Below are 15,725 nucleotides of genomic sequence, written 5' to 3'. Positions count from 1 at the left end.
AAACCAACATTCTGTTACGCCATCCTCAATCAGGGAGCAAACCAAGATTTCCAGTCTGAAATTTCCAGTCTGAAATTCAGGTTATCCAGAAGATGAGGCAAAGAGGTGTCAGCACAGCCACCAGGAATTCACACGGTTGCTTGCTGACCTAGCCTCCTTTGTAGTTGGCTGGGCAGACTTTAGCTTTCATCCTGTGAGGACTCAGTGCTTTCAAGCAAGCAGTGTTTGTGCAGAAATCGAGCACTGCACCTGCAATTCAGCCCCCCAGTCAGCGTTGCTTTCCAGGTGAGTCTGGTGAATCTAGGGCCTGGATTTCTTCAGTTGGTGCTTGGCTGGGAGTTGGGAACGACCTGCAAGGCCAGAGAACTTTTGTCGAAACATCAGCCAATAATGCACAGGTCTCTGCCTCATGGCAAGGATGAATGTACATTGAGGCAAGATTTCTTGTGCAGACATATTTCCTTCAGCCCCGCTTTCACTTTGCATTTTCTTCACACCAAGTGACACCACTTTAAGTGCAAGTTTAATTATCTTTGCCACCAGAGTGATAGTGATTTGCCAATGAGCACAGCTTTGCCCTGGACATCTTCCCTCTACCCACTGCCAGTCTACCCAGCTTCAACGCTCCTGTTTCCTCACATTCCTATGCATGCCTCTTCCCCCCGCCCCCCGCACTGCCAACTGTTGCTGCCTCCTTTCTTCTCATTCTGCCTTGATCGCTTCCCCCTCCCCCTCCCCCCCCCCACACACATACACACTAACTGTTTTCTGACCCAGATGGGTAGCATTTAGACACAGGAAGATTATTGTTAGTGCTGTCTGTTTGGACAGACAGAAAACTCAACAGTTTATGTTAAACAGAACACATCACCAACATTGCAGCCTGTAGGGAAAAGGGAGGATTAGGAGAGTGTGCCAAAAGGTATATTAATGGGCAAACAGTGGGCAAAGAATCTTTTCAGATTTATTACTTGAATATTTGTTCATTATTATAGTGCAATATTGATATATAAACAGAGAATCATTACAAAATTGCTGTATTTTATTACATTTGAAAACAGGATGTTTGGCTGCAAATGGCAGATTGGTCATTTTCCTTGCCCCCTCACATCCTGCAGCCACTGCAATCATCAGCAGGCTGGGAGGGGATGGCTGTGGGATGAATTATGAATATCAGGCTTCAGTGGGAATGTTAGATTGTGGTGGCGTCCCCTCAGTGTTGTGACTAAGGTTTCCCCTCCCTCCAAAAAAGCACCAACATTATTGCAAGGGGATTTCTCCTGCCACGGTCAGACAAACACTTGCATTGGAGTCTACCACCAGCCCCCATTGGTGAAAAGAGCACTCCCCCCTGAAACCACAATAGCAAAATTGCAATATAAATTGTAATATACAAAAATATTTAAATTATTATAGCTACTGAAATACTAAGATGAGGTGAGGGGAAGGGGGAAAGAGGTGATATCTGATCACATTCAACAGGAACAAACATGTGGCTGGGCTGTAAAGCATGGAACTGTCAATCCAAGGAACATGATGCTGTTCAGCCCTGCAACAAGAAACAAAACAAACCCCAGTGTAAAGTGTAATGCCTGCCCCGTGGCAGGCAGGGCAAGAAGCACAGGGAAACAGGGCAATCTGCCTTGAAGCAAAGACTGTGCAGTGAATGCACCTTCTGGTCACAGCAAGCTCCCTGGGCATAATGGGCCCTCCTCTTGTTCTTGGGACTCATTGTCAGGGACGGAGGGAGAAGGAACTGCGCCCAGGGCACAACCTGCCCGCCCACCCTGCCCATGCCCCAATCCGCCCATGCCCTCCCAATCTGCCCATGCCTCGCCCCTGGGGAAGGGGGTTCTGGGGGAAATTTTCCACCCCCTTGTGACACCAATGGCATGCACACAGGGCGCGGTGCCCCCCCCCCCCCGCCGCACCCCGTTGCAGCTTTGCCACTACTCATTGTGCTGCATTTCTGGGTCTCTGTTAGTTTTCTACCTAAACAGCTCTGCTTCAGAGGTTTCTCCACTGGTCAAAGACTGACTCACAAGAGAAGCAAGAATAAGAAATCACATAATGATTTTTTAAAAAAATAAAAAATATAGTAATAAATAAAAGTTTTCTACAATCAACCTCTGAATGAAAGCTGCAGGATTGTTCAACAAAACTTGCCAGGGCTGAAAATCCTTGTGCTAAGTAATACCTAACCATTGATATATTTATGGGAGGAACTGCTGAATGTGAGTTCAATACAAATAAGGCCGAATTAAGTAAATTCTTGATTCCCTTGGCCCACATAGCTACATAATCAACAACTGATTATATGCTGTAAAAAAAAACCTAAAATGTTACAGCTGATACTGTACATCACTTTGGACATTTTAAAAAAGCAGCAAGGATCTAATGCTCCACCCAAATGAAATAGCTTGCAGTATGGGGATTTCATGAAAATGCTTCATTTTCACCTACATTTATGTATATTAATTGAATCAAGAACTCATCTCCCATGTACCAGATGATGCCTTGTTTCGCTATTCCTTTTGCTAGCTACATTGGTTCCTTAAATGGAAGAAAATTGACTGACGAGAGGAATAAATTTATCATCCAAGATATTTACAAAATAGGATTAAACTGAATGTAAATCCAGTATTCTAGAGGGACATAGTATATGCACCAAATCAAGGTACCTCACTAAAAGTTGGGGGGGGGGGGCACATCTTTGATTATCATTTTACTAGCGTCCCAGTTGCCATGATATTTAAACAAATGATAGCCTTGCTGTAGAATAAGGTCTCTGGTTTCCATGGACAGTGAAGCACCACGGACTCATAAAGAGGAGATATCTCTTTTGCATACTTCACTTATTTCTCTGAATTAGCAATTAAGGTGGAATCTGTAACAGGAGATTCAACAGTCCCTCATTTCTCCAGAATGTTGTAAGCCAGCTGAGAATGGTCAGCATTGTACTTGATTCTGTAGCTACCTTGAGCCTGATCCCAGTCAGGTAAGAGTGGGATAGAAATCAAATAAATAAATATAAACAAATAGCAACTTACTTCCTAAGCAGGTCACACACTAAAGTTAAATAATCATATAGCTTCTCTAGGTGCCACTAAAGTAGCTGTTCTGATGCCATAGAGGGGCGGAACATCCAGGCAGGTTACTATTTAGGTCTGGCCTGAACTTCCTGTGACCTGCTAAACTGAGCATAGCTCAGTATTGTGGCCTGTAAGGCATATTGTATTGTGGCCTGTAAGGCATATCATATTAAACAAGTGTGGTGTAGTGGTTAGAGCATCATACCTGCAGACCCAGGTTTAAATCTCTGTTCAACAATAAAGCTAACTGGCTGTCATGTAATTCTTTTTTTTAGCTTAACCTACCTTATAGGATTGTTGCAAGAACCAAATCTGGGCAGACGGAGTTTTCCATGGTAGAAGACAACTGGGATAAATAGATTCCAAAATCTTTGACCCAGCTTTCAGTAAATTCAAAATGTACAACTATGGCAGTACACCGTGGGTCTTAAAACAAATGGGATGGTTGAAGATTCCCCTTCCCCACCCCAATAGAGACCTGTAAAGATATGATTTGGCTTTGCTGTTATGAACATTGCAAACTAGCTAGTTGGTAGTCTTTGCAATGATGGGGGTAGGAAGAATGGGTAAATTTTCTTCTTTGCCTAGAATAGATGGGGAAAAAACTGTTGCCAACTTATCCCCCCCCCCACACACACACACACACACACACACGCACGCACATCCAGTGATATAAAATCCCGACAGCTCCTATAGCAGTCTTGGTGCGCTAACTGACTTCAAGGTTCCGTGTGATGTGGCGCCCAGTGGACTGTGCTCAGCCGAAGAGATCTTAATTATTATGATTATACAGGAGTCCAATTCCAAACTTCCAGGAAATCTGGAGCAGTGCAGTTATGTACATCTTTAATTTAATTACTATTTATTATTTATCATCTCTTCTCCTAAGCCTTGGAGCTTGCTGTCTTTAAAGAATTAGCCCAGAACTGCTAAAATATGCAATGCAGAAGCTGGCCAGCTTAATCATCTCTTTCTGATGGTATTTTTAAAACAAAAAAACAATTATTACAGCCTCTGTCTCTGCCATGCCACCACCCATTTTAGCACTTCTTCTCCTGGGTTAACCTGACATATTAATCCTCCATGTAGGATGGAAGAGAGGCGTGCAAAGATAAAATCGGTGACTCTGCCAAAATTTTAAACCTAATCCCGTGGCTAGTATTTGAGGTCATCTAAGCAAGACATTTGCTCCTGCCCCATGACTGACTGGCCAAGAACCCTCTGAACCAGCCATTCTCTACTTTATATCAGATGTGCAAGGAGGTCAAGAAGTCAATTACAGTGAAATTGTGAACAGAGTTGCTCTGGTCTAAACCCAGTGATTAGAATAGGCTCAGACTTGTTAACTCTGAATGAAACAGACTATACGTGGGATCTGCCCACCTATAATCCGTTCTCACGGATGGGGGTGGGGGATGACCGAAAGTTACCTGTATCCAGACCAAGCATTTCAGATGGCTTTTGTCTTTCCAGTTCTGCCTCCAGATCAGGGAGCACAGTCCCCGCCCCTTTGGCCAGCGTGGCTGCAATAAGTAAAACCATGCATTTGATGTGTGCTCATTTCTGAACATCACCCTCGCTGGGGATTCAAAGAGAGCAGCCGCAGAGCAGAGGGAACAGAGCACTCATTCTAAATCACTCAGATGGTGAACAAGGGAAGGGGGAGAAAGCACTCTCTTACAGCACTGCTAAATGCAAACGACAGGATGGCTTGCCGATCAAACTTCACTTCAGTGATTGCATCGGCAGTGGAGGGATTGTTCCACATATAACATTGCATTGGGAGGGGCCGGCGGCTCACATATACACCATCCAAGAGTGAAGGAAGAGGGCAATTTCCACATCAGCTGCTCTTCAGGCTGGCCTGTTCAACACCTAGGGCTACCTTACACCAAGTCTCACCCATCAGTCCATTCTAGGCCAATATTTTCATCTCAGGTTGCCCATAGCATCCAAGATTTCAGAATGTACAGCAGTAAATATTATAGAACATTTATTCATCTTCTGCAGATTGAAAGGGAAACTTGATCCTGACAAAACAAAGATGCTACTGGTGGGGGGAAGATTTTTGACCCAGGAATTAGGATATCTCATGTTCTGGAATGGGGTTGTACGCCCCCTGTTTATGGGCAAATACACTATAATACTCTATATGTGGGGCTGCTCTTGAAGACTAACCAGAAGCTCCAAATGGGGATCCTCCACTGTTATTGGGCCTTCTCCCTGGTTGTGTTGTTAAGAGTGTTTAAATATTTTATAAACATTTATATTTTAAATGTTGTTTTAATGTCTTGTTTTAATGTTGAAATGTTTTATTGCTTCAGTGATTGCCTCCTTGGGACCCTGTTTGGTAAGAAAAGCAGTATAGACATTTTAAAAATAATAAATAAATGTGTGCACCACTGCTACTGGGTTTGAGCACAGGTAATTTGGTGTGGTTTGTGGCTAAGGCATGCTATGCAGGAGCGAGATGCCTTCACAGAAATATAGCTCCCATTGTTTCTTATTTAATAACCATACCAATTAAACAGTGATAAAACTGATTCAAATGTTTATAGTATCATCATTTGTCAAAATGCCCATATAGGGCTGAATCCAGTCAGCTTTTCCATTAGCAAAAAGGGAGGAGAGAGTCACTTTTGTGCCCCAAAAGGGTATACTGAGAATCATGGGACCAGCATGTACAAAAGCCATGTAGGATGAAGGCTATACTAAGGAAGGGAATCTAGAAAAGATGGGATGTCTCTGCCTCCAAAGATGGGATACATGCAGAGGTGGGATCCAACCAGTTCTCACCACTTCCCTATAAGTGGCTGCTAATTTTTTCTGAGTGCCAAGAAGGGGTTACTAAAGCAACCTCCCTGCCCAATAGGGACTGGAGGTGCGTGTGTGCGGCGGCGCCACTGTTTGAATCCCACCACCATCGGAACCTGTTATTAAAATTTCTGGATCCCACCACTGGATACATGTTAGGGTTTAGAACTGGGAGAGGTCAGCCACAGAGTGTAGACTTTGCTCTCCCTCTCGGGTATTCATGCAAAATGCTCAACAGGTAGTGCTGAGTGCCTTCTCTGTGCTATTTCTGCCACCAAGGTACCTCAGCACTCGCTCTAAGTCTGCACAGCAGGGGCTGTCAGTCAGTGTCCCATGTCATGTGCCTCTCCTTGTGAGTTGTGGGGCATCCTAGCAAGGGGGTTTATAGGACTGGGGGCTCAGGAGGGGGCTTGGCCAGCTCAGGGGTGGGCTGCTTGGGCCTCATGGGTGTGGACACTGCAGTGCGATAATGCTTGTTTGTTACTTGGGGGGTGCTCAATGGGCTCCTATGGGCTGCACTGGGTTTTTTATTGGCACAATTTTGTGTCTCTGTTAGGGGATTTACTTAGAGTGAAAGTGCTTAGGGAGGGAACTAACTCTGGCCACACCTTGTGATCCACCCATGATGATGCTGGTGCAGACAGCTGCACTAGAACACAAGAGCGATGAAGCACTGGTGACCTGTGCCAGCACAACTGTCCCTTACACCAACATATCTCATTGATAAGAGTAAGTCGGCTCCCTGGATTTTGCTTTAAGTGACGGATTTTCTCAGGTTCAGTCATTATCAGCAGTGAGACTGGCTAACCTTATAAATGATAAATTATTTATAATATTTATACCTGCCATGTGTTTGTGGGGGGAGGTATTTAAACTTTTAAAACACATCAACAAAAGCAAGAACGTATTGTTTGCCAAATCCATGAAAGCCTTTGGTTAAATTACAGGACTGTAATATTTAGGTTAAATACTGTGTTCAACTTGCTAGCTGAAAGAGCCATACTATAATTAACCAATCTGCCTGAGGCTGTTTTCCTTGGGCTATTTGAAAGCAACAGCGTGAACAGTTTAGCTGACAAGTATAACTCATTCGTGTTCCTGACTCATTCTTTCAACCAACTAGCTCTTTAACAAGAACTTTCAATATATTGGTGTAGTTTGCCCCATGCTGTTAGTCTCTTTCAACTGACTGTTTGTGACAAGGGTGAATGTAGAGGTATTTAAATGCCCCCCCCCCCCCCCCCCGCCACTCCACCAGTGTTGCATCTCAAAGAGTTGATTTGGGAGACAGACAGTCCAATCCAGAGGGCGCCATGTCCAGGGACCAAGAGGGCTTTCAAGCGGTACAGGTGTACAGCCAAAAAAACAACCCCACCCCAACCTCCTGAAAGCTCTCCACTGCCCCAAGCTGTGGCACTCATATCCGTCAAGGCCGCATGAAAGCTGACTGAATGCCTCCAGGATACCCCTATGTTCAGACATCCCAGAGTGCCCTGGCAGCCACCCACATGAGCCCACCTCACATCTGAGAAGTGATTCTCCTTTCCCTGGATTGGGCTGTGAGTTCCCATCCCATCTGGGCATCATTGAAGCTTCCTGTATTCTAAGGGGGACTAAGTTCAAAACAGGAAGGGGGAATACTTTTAGTCAGTGTCTTAGCAGTGTATAGAAGTAAGCTGGCTTTTCATGACTTTAAGCCATCCACTTTGTGCCCAATTATGTCATGGAATTTCCAGCAAGGCTTCAAATATTCAAAAAAAAAAAAGTGTGAAGTGATGGCTCTCGCTCTAAAGGGAATCCAGTGGTGAAAAATTCCAGAGAAGTTCAAACAAGTTGAAGTTGATTTGGCATGGAGAGCACTAGAGACATGAGGCTTCTTTTTAATATTTGCTTTATCATTTTTGGGTATCTGAAAGGAATCCCAGAAGGAGAGGAAGAAATGGGTTCTTCCTCCCACGCCCAAATGCCCAACCTTCCAGAATATCGTATGCTCTTAGCAATGTCAGTAGATCAACTGCTCTGAACGCTCTGTGCTTCCTAAATTTTATTTAGGAGCAGCAGTGGCGTAGTGGCTAAGAGTAGTGGCTAAGAGCAGGTGCACTCTGATCTGGAGGAACTGGGTTTGATTCCTTGCTCTGCCGCTTGAGTTGTGGAGGCTTATCTGGGGAATTCAGATTAGCCTGTACCATGCACTCCACCTGCACTCCAAGTGACGCCTTGGAGCTGATCCACGAAGTTTTTCAGAGCTCTCTCAGCCCCACCTACCTCACAGGGTGTTTGTTGTGAGGAGGGAAGGGCAAGGAGATTGTAAGCCCCTTTGAGACTCCTACAGGAGAGAAAGGGGGGATATAAATCCAAACTCTTCTTCTTCTTCTTCTTCTTCTTCTTCTTCTTCTTCTTCTTCTTCTTCTTTATTTACAATAGTTATAACCCATCTTTCTGCCCTCATACGGATCACCAAGGTAGCTAACAAATTAAAACATACTTTAAAAACTAATTTTAAAACAATTAAAACCACACACACAAATATAATTAAAACAATTAAAAACAGAATGAGAATACATACAAAGATATAAAAACAACCATTAGAACATGTTCCATCCTTATCAGGCTGTTCCAAGTTTTCCCTTTTGAGTAATTTACAAAGTCATTTTTTCTGTATACCTAAGGGTCCCCTAAGTATGCAGAAATCCTTACCTTGTCTGTAGATGGCCTGGAATTGTTATTTTCATGATTGGCACAAGCCAGGCAGTTTATTGTTAGATGTAGTGATGATTTATGGATACAAAAGCCAACCACACTGAAAGAAATACCCATTGATCCTCAGCCTGTAATTTTTTAAACCCTCTGCCAAGGCTGTACCTTCAATTCTGGTAACTGCCAACCCATTTTTGCCTTCATAAATCCAGACTCCAACTAATTCTCACTTAAGGACACAAACCTGCAAAGGCCTGCTTTTGTACCCTTCTCCTTCAGCTAATTTAGGAAACCATTTACAAGAAAACATACTAATCAGGTTTTTGATCAGTCAGCCACAGTGCTGAAGCTGACCATAATCTCAGTATTGAACGCACTTGGTACATTTTTATGTAGAAACAGTGTATACATTTTAGAAACTATACATTTTAAAAATGGGGGAGGAAGAAATATTGTTTACCGCATTCACCCCGGTCTGTTCCACAAGATCCAAGAAATCAAAGGGAAATTTAAAGCACTGTTAGGTATAGTGAAATACATTATGGAAATACATTAACTGGAACAGGACAAACTAAAAAAAAGGTGGGAACAATGCACTATGGAAATACATTGTGGAAATACATTAACTGAACAGGACAAACTAAAGAAAAGGTGGGAACAATACACTAAAGAACTATACGAAAGAGATGGAGGGAAGATAGTTTCCAAGAAGAACATTATGAAGAACCTACAATTTAAGAAAGTGACATGAAAGCTGCACTGGGGGCAACTCAAATCACCAGGAGCAGATGGAGTATCAATAGAACTATTTCAAGCCACAGAAATGGAGTCCATCATAATCGTGACAAGAATATGAAAAACAAAACAATGGCCCACAGACTGGAAACAATCAATTTACATTCCAATTCCCAAAAAAGGAGATGTCGAAGATTTCAGCAACTATCAGACCATTGCATTAATTTCTCACACGAGTAAAGCAATGCTCAAAATCTTCCAACAAAGACTGTTACCACATATGGAACAAGAAACGCCCTGACGTTCAAGCTGGATTCAGAAAAGGAAGAGGCACTAGAGATCACATTCAAATTTACATTGGTTACAAGAGCATAGGAGAAGAAACTCAGTTTGTGTTTCATGGGTTATAGCAAAATTTTTGACTGTGTGGATTATGAAATGCTATGGCAGCCTTTAAAGAAAATGGGTGTGCCACAGCATCTGATTGTTTTGATGTACAATCTGTACTCTGGAATAGAGGCTATTGTTAGGACAAAATATGGAGAAACAGAATGGTTTCCAATTGGCAAAGGTGTTAGACAAGAATGTATTTTGTCTTCCTATCTCTCCAATCTATGCAGAGAACATAAGGAAAGCTGGTTTGGATTTGCACCAACCATCAGTAGCCTGGGCAGGTTCCTTGTCACCTCTCTGATGATGGGGGCACAAGTAGCACATGCAACTCACATGGCATTTTTTCATCTGAGCCAGGAAACACAGTTGGCCCCCTATTTGTCTGAAACTGACCTAGTGATCCATGCAAGGATCACCTCCAGGTTAGACTATTGCAATTTACTCTACATATCGCTATCCTTGGGCTTGCTCCAGAAGTTCCAGCTGGTCCAGAATGCAGCAGCAAGGGTCCTCACAGTGGCCAGAACATATTCCACTGGTGCTTCACCAGCTGCACTGGCTCCAGGTGAAGTACCAGATCAGGTTCAATGTTTTGGTTATCAGTCTCTGACCCATAAAGCCCTAAATGGTCTGGGACCAGTGTATCTGCGGTACCATCTTTCATCTGGGACCAGTGTACCTGTGGTATCATGTCCCCAAAGATCACAACATTCTGTGAATGGAAATCTATTGAAGGTTCCTGGCCCTAAAGAGATCTGGCGAGCCTCAACCAGAACTAAGGCCTTTTCGGCTCTGGCTCCAATATGATAGAACGCTCTGACAAAAGAGATCTGGGACCTGCAGGAAGTAGCACAGATCCACAAGGCCTGCAAGACAGATTTGTTCCACCAGGGTATGGTTGCGGCAACTGCAGTTATTCCATCTAGCCCTTCCTTTCCTTTCTTTACACTGTTTGGTTCAGCTTACTTCTTTATTGATGTTTTGAGACTTTTGGGGGAATATTTGGGATTTTACTGGTTGTGTTGGGTTTTCCAGGCTGGTGGATCTTGTTCCTAACGTTTGTGATACACCTCTGAAGATGCCCACCACAGATGCAGGTGAAACGTTAGGAACAAGATCCACCAGACCTCGGCCACACAGCCCAGAAAACCCACCAGAACCAGTTGGATCCGGCCGTGAAAGCCTTCGACAATACATTTGGGATTTAAAATTATTTTTAGCTAGATGGGATTTTAATCTGTTAAACTGAAATAGATTTATAAATGTTGAGAGCCAACCCAAGGCTACAGGTGAGACAGCATACAAAACTAATAAAATAAATAAACAAAATAAATGAAGGTGGAGCGAAAATTGCAGGGAGGAACATTAGCAATTTGAGATATGCCGATGATACTTCATTACTGGCAGAAAATAGTGAAGGCTTCAGATGACTACTGCGGAAAGTTAAAGGAGAAAGTGCCAAAGCAGGACTACAGCTGAATATCAAGAAGACAGAATGGAGAATGACTCAGCTTTAGGTTGGACCATGAGGAAATTGAAATTGTTAAAAACTTTCCATTCCTTGCCTCCACCATCAATCAAAAGGGAGGTTGCAGCAAAGAAATCAGAAAGAGATTGAGACTAGGGAAGACAGCCATAAAGGAGCTAGAAAAGATTCTTAAGTGTAAGGATGTTTTACTGGCAACCGAGATCAACTTAATTCATGCTGTAGTATTCTCTGTTACCGTGTATGGATGTGAAAGTTGGACAATGAAGTAAACTGACAGGAAGAAAGTAGATTCCTTTGAAATGTCGTGTTTTCCGCACAAATCAATTAAAACATTTGCAGAACGTTTTTGATCCCCTCCTACTTTACAGCAATGTTAGTCCGCACACCTCAAAATATTTCACAGTCAGCATTTTTGTTTGTTTTTTGAAATTTATAGCTTGCTTGTTGAAGTGAGGCTGGAACGGTATATTGCCTCATTGCTTTGTTGATCAAATAGTAAAAAGTTTTTTAAAAAAATTTAGAGAGGAAATGAGATGTGAGGGACACTAAGAAATGGCAGCCCAAGCTCGAGGGGGAAGCTGTAAGCAAAAAGGAAATGAGAAGTTGAATGGCCCAGGGGCATTTGGATTGGGTTGGTTTGTAAACAACAAAAGAGGAAATGAGGCGAGGGGAACATTGAGCTGGGGCTTAGGAAATGGGCCAGCTTTTGGGTGGAAAATTTAAAACGTTTCAAGATCATCACTCTGCAAGGGAGGCCTGCTCAAAAATATTTCAGAGAAAGAAATCATTGTAAAAGTAATTTCAGAAATAATGCATTAAAAGGTAAACAAAATGTTTCCAGCACAAATGGGGGGGAATAGAGAGCAGAACTCTGCTGAGGAAATGATTTATTAATGTGCTAGAAGCGTTTTAAATTGCTTGTGTGGAAAAGGCCAGTGTTATGGATACCATGGATTGCCAAAAAAACCAAAACAAATAAGTGGGTTCTAGATCAAATCAAGCCTGAAGTATCCCTAGAAAATAAAATGACTAATCTGAGGCTTTCGTACTTTGGTCACAAAATGAAAAGACAAGAGTCACTGGAAAAGACAATAATGTTAGGAGAGGTGGAAAAGAGTAAGACCCAACGTGATGAATTGAATCCATAAAGAAAGCCATGACCCTCAGTTTGCAAGATCTGAGCAAGGCTGTCAATGAGAGGACATTCTTGAGGACATTGATCCATAGGGTCGCCATGAGTTGGAAGCAAGTTGACAGCACTTAGCACAGAAACACACATCAGCTGGAGAAACTACTGAATACCATGTAAGACTTGGGAGGCTTTGAGCTCTTTCTGATAAGAAGGGGCTGTGATGTTTGGAAGCCATGATGGCTAGAAATTAACTATTGGGGGATTGTGGAGAGAGAAGATGGCTAAGGAGACAGCAATAGAAACAGAACAGTTGTCTTGGTGTAAGAAAAGAAAAGAAACTAATTCCTCCTTGGAAATTTCTCTGGGTCTTTCTTCTCTTGAAGACAACAATGTTGCCTTTTACAGGGAGACCAGACAATCATACATTTATTTTATTTGTGGATTACAGTAACTCTAGGCAATTTTCCTTTTACTTGTACATTAAAGTCCTTTTATTCCCTTCAAGACGAAGGATTTAAACCAATTATTTGCAGATTACAATAATTTTGAGGTGTATAGTATAATGTAACTTTCAGTAAATTTTAATTTACAGGAAGCCCAATCCAGAGGGAGGGCAAATTCCCCTCTGGAGCCAGTACAGCCCTGTGCCAGCATGGATGCCCATCCTGCAGGTGGAAATGGCAAATGTGCCGGAGTGGGAGGTACTTAACCCAATGAGTGGGTGCCACAGAACTGTGTGGCACTCGACCCAAAATCCCCTATTCCTATCCAGGCAAGGCTGGAGCAAGGGGAAACTGCCCCTGGGGCAAGTATGCACCCTGAGCCCTGCCACGCTCTCACCCACCCCTGCCATGCCCCTAGAATGTCACGCCATGCCTGGCACCAGCACGCGCCCGGTGCATTGCGCACCCCCATCCCCTTGGTGCTACGCTTCTGTATCCAGGCACGCTGGCACATAATGCTGCACTGGTGTGGCCAGGGGCATTCCAGGGGAGGCCAGTGGGTGGAGCCTACCTTAGTTACCTTCCACTTCCTGCCCAGCCCCCACGTTCTGGCAGGACTGGATCAGAGATGTGCCATGTTTTTCGTGACGTATCTCCGTTATTCCCTATGGGGGATTCCCAGCCACAGGTAGGTTTTTTGCTTTTGGGGGTTTCCTATGCCACAAGGAAACCCTTTGGAGAGGGTGGGGCAGTTTCCACCTGCCATCCACATCTGGATTGGGCTGTTAGTACATTAGACTTCTTTACATATGTTTATTTAATAAGGTAATTCTATATGAAACGAGAGTTTCATGTATTTATGTATAATTTGAAGTGGGGAAATGAAAGAAGACTTACACAGATCAGACCAGAGGTTCATATCAAAACTATATGTCTGAACATGGTCACTTGCTGCCTTATCCTTATTATTATTGTAGCTATTATTATTATTATTTGCAACATCTGGGTCACAATGGCATGAATGTCGTACTATTTTTCATAACCAACAGGGTGTGATGATTACAGTTTTGGCAGATTTGGTTTCAAATCCTCCTCTGCCATGAAGCTCAAAGGGTTATCCTCAGATACTCACCATTTCTCACCCCAGCCTACCTCACAAGATTGTTGTGAGTACAAAACAGAGAAGTCCTTGTAAGAACTCAAAAACTTAAATAAATTCTGTTGCCAGCTGGTATCAGTTACTGACTCCAATGACTGACCCCTATTCATATCCACCTGAGGATTCACCTAAATGACAGTACAGTGTTAATTTAAACCCAGCTCTGGCCCATATAAATTCAAACAAGAGGCCCAGTTTTAATGGGTGAGGTTTCCTTTCCCCATTCTTTCCAGCACTGGAACCCAGCTGGCGGGGATGAGGGACGGTGTGGTCAGCTCCCCTCAGCCATGGGCCTTATTTGCTTTCCAAACAAATCAAGCTGACCACACTATGTGCAGTTTAATTCTGAGAACCAGTATTTTACATGTTTCAATGCACATCCTGATTAGCACAAGGCTGTGAACCAAGGTGAACATTTTGAGGGGTTAAACGCCAACTAGGAGGGGAAAGTTTAGCATTGAGGGCATCAGGTTCCCCAACTGCCAAAACCCAGACAGTCTCTTTCTCTTTCTTTTTTTAAAACACAGCACTGTTTGACAAAGGCGTCATGTGATATTAAACATGATCCCAAACCTGTGAACAGTGACCTTTACCCCTCCTTTCAAATCTGAAATGTAGATTTGGCTGGGATACAAACTCCTGTCTACAAGCCAGCGCTGAAAGTTTGCATACCAGTTTGAATCGAAAATGGTACAATGCTGGGGTCAGCGTAACACAAAACACGCTGGCCCCTAGACATAACACAGACTCTCTCTTTCTAAACACCATTATAAGCTGTTAGCCGGCCCCATCCCCCAGCAGACAGCTCGAATGTACACCAACTCGCATTTCAGCTCTTCAGGCGATTGTACAGTCCCCTTACTGACTCCATTCACAGTTTGGCTTTCTTGATACGTTGCAATGGCTAGGAGCATTCACAGTAGCAGGGAGTGAGAAAAATCTTGAGAAGGGAAGGTCGAAACATGTAGCATTACCCTGCTTGCTGTAATGCTGAGCTGCAAGGAAGAATAACTTCCTTCCCCATCTTGCAGCTGAAAAATCAAGCCAACCACAACAACCTTCCTGTTTCAGAGATAGACTTAGCATGTGGCCTTTTTGCATACCACATTGCTTTAAGTGTATATCTAAGAGTGCAAAAGTGTCAAAATGGGATTGGGAACAAGCCTAAGACCTGAGTGCACATGTCACAGAGTGGGACTGGCCACAGCTCCTTCTTGAGCACTCATAGGCGGAGTCCACAAGGCCAAAAACAGCACCCCTGGAACGGTAAAAACACCTTTGTAGGGGTATTGTTCACACGGCTGCCACCTCGGCATCAAGACAGAGCCATGCTTTCCCCACCCCATCACCAGGGTAGGAACACTGTTTCCTCGCCTTGCTCAATGAGTGAGGCTTTTGAGAAACAGCATTTTCCAGCTGGCACCATGCAAATGGCACCAGGTTAGATGCCCCGAAAAGCAATGCCCCCAATCCGCTGCTGTTTGCATGGCGCCAGCTGGGAAACGCTGTTTTCCAAAAGTCTTCAACCCCTGGAGAGAAGGTAGGTGTGCGGAAAGAAAATGGAGGTGCCTCCATGGGCCGCAGCCACTCTGGGACGGCTCGCACCTTAGCGTTCGAATGGCCCTGGAGCTCCACCGGTGGGAAGCCGCTGTAGTGTCAAACCCAGTTCTTCTGTCTCCAAATGTGTTGCAGCCCCATTGGGATGACGTAATAACGGGAAATGACTGTCACCCTGACCATATGACAATTGCTGGATGTTAAGATAAAACCA

Source organism: Sphaerodactylus townsendi, linkage group LG01 (genome assembly GCF_021028975.2).
Source record: "Sphaerodactylus townsendi isolate TG3544 linkage group LG01, MPM_Stown_v2.3, whole genome shotgun sequence".
In the NCBI taxonomy this organism is placed as follows: domain Eukaryota; kingdom Metazoa; phylum Chordata; class Lepidosauria; order Squamata; family Sphaerodactylidae; genus Sphaerodactylus; species Sphaerodactylus townsendi.
This window is presented reverse-complemented; position numbering follows the sequence as displayed.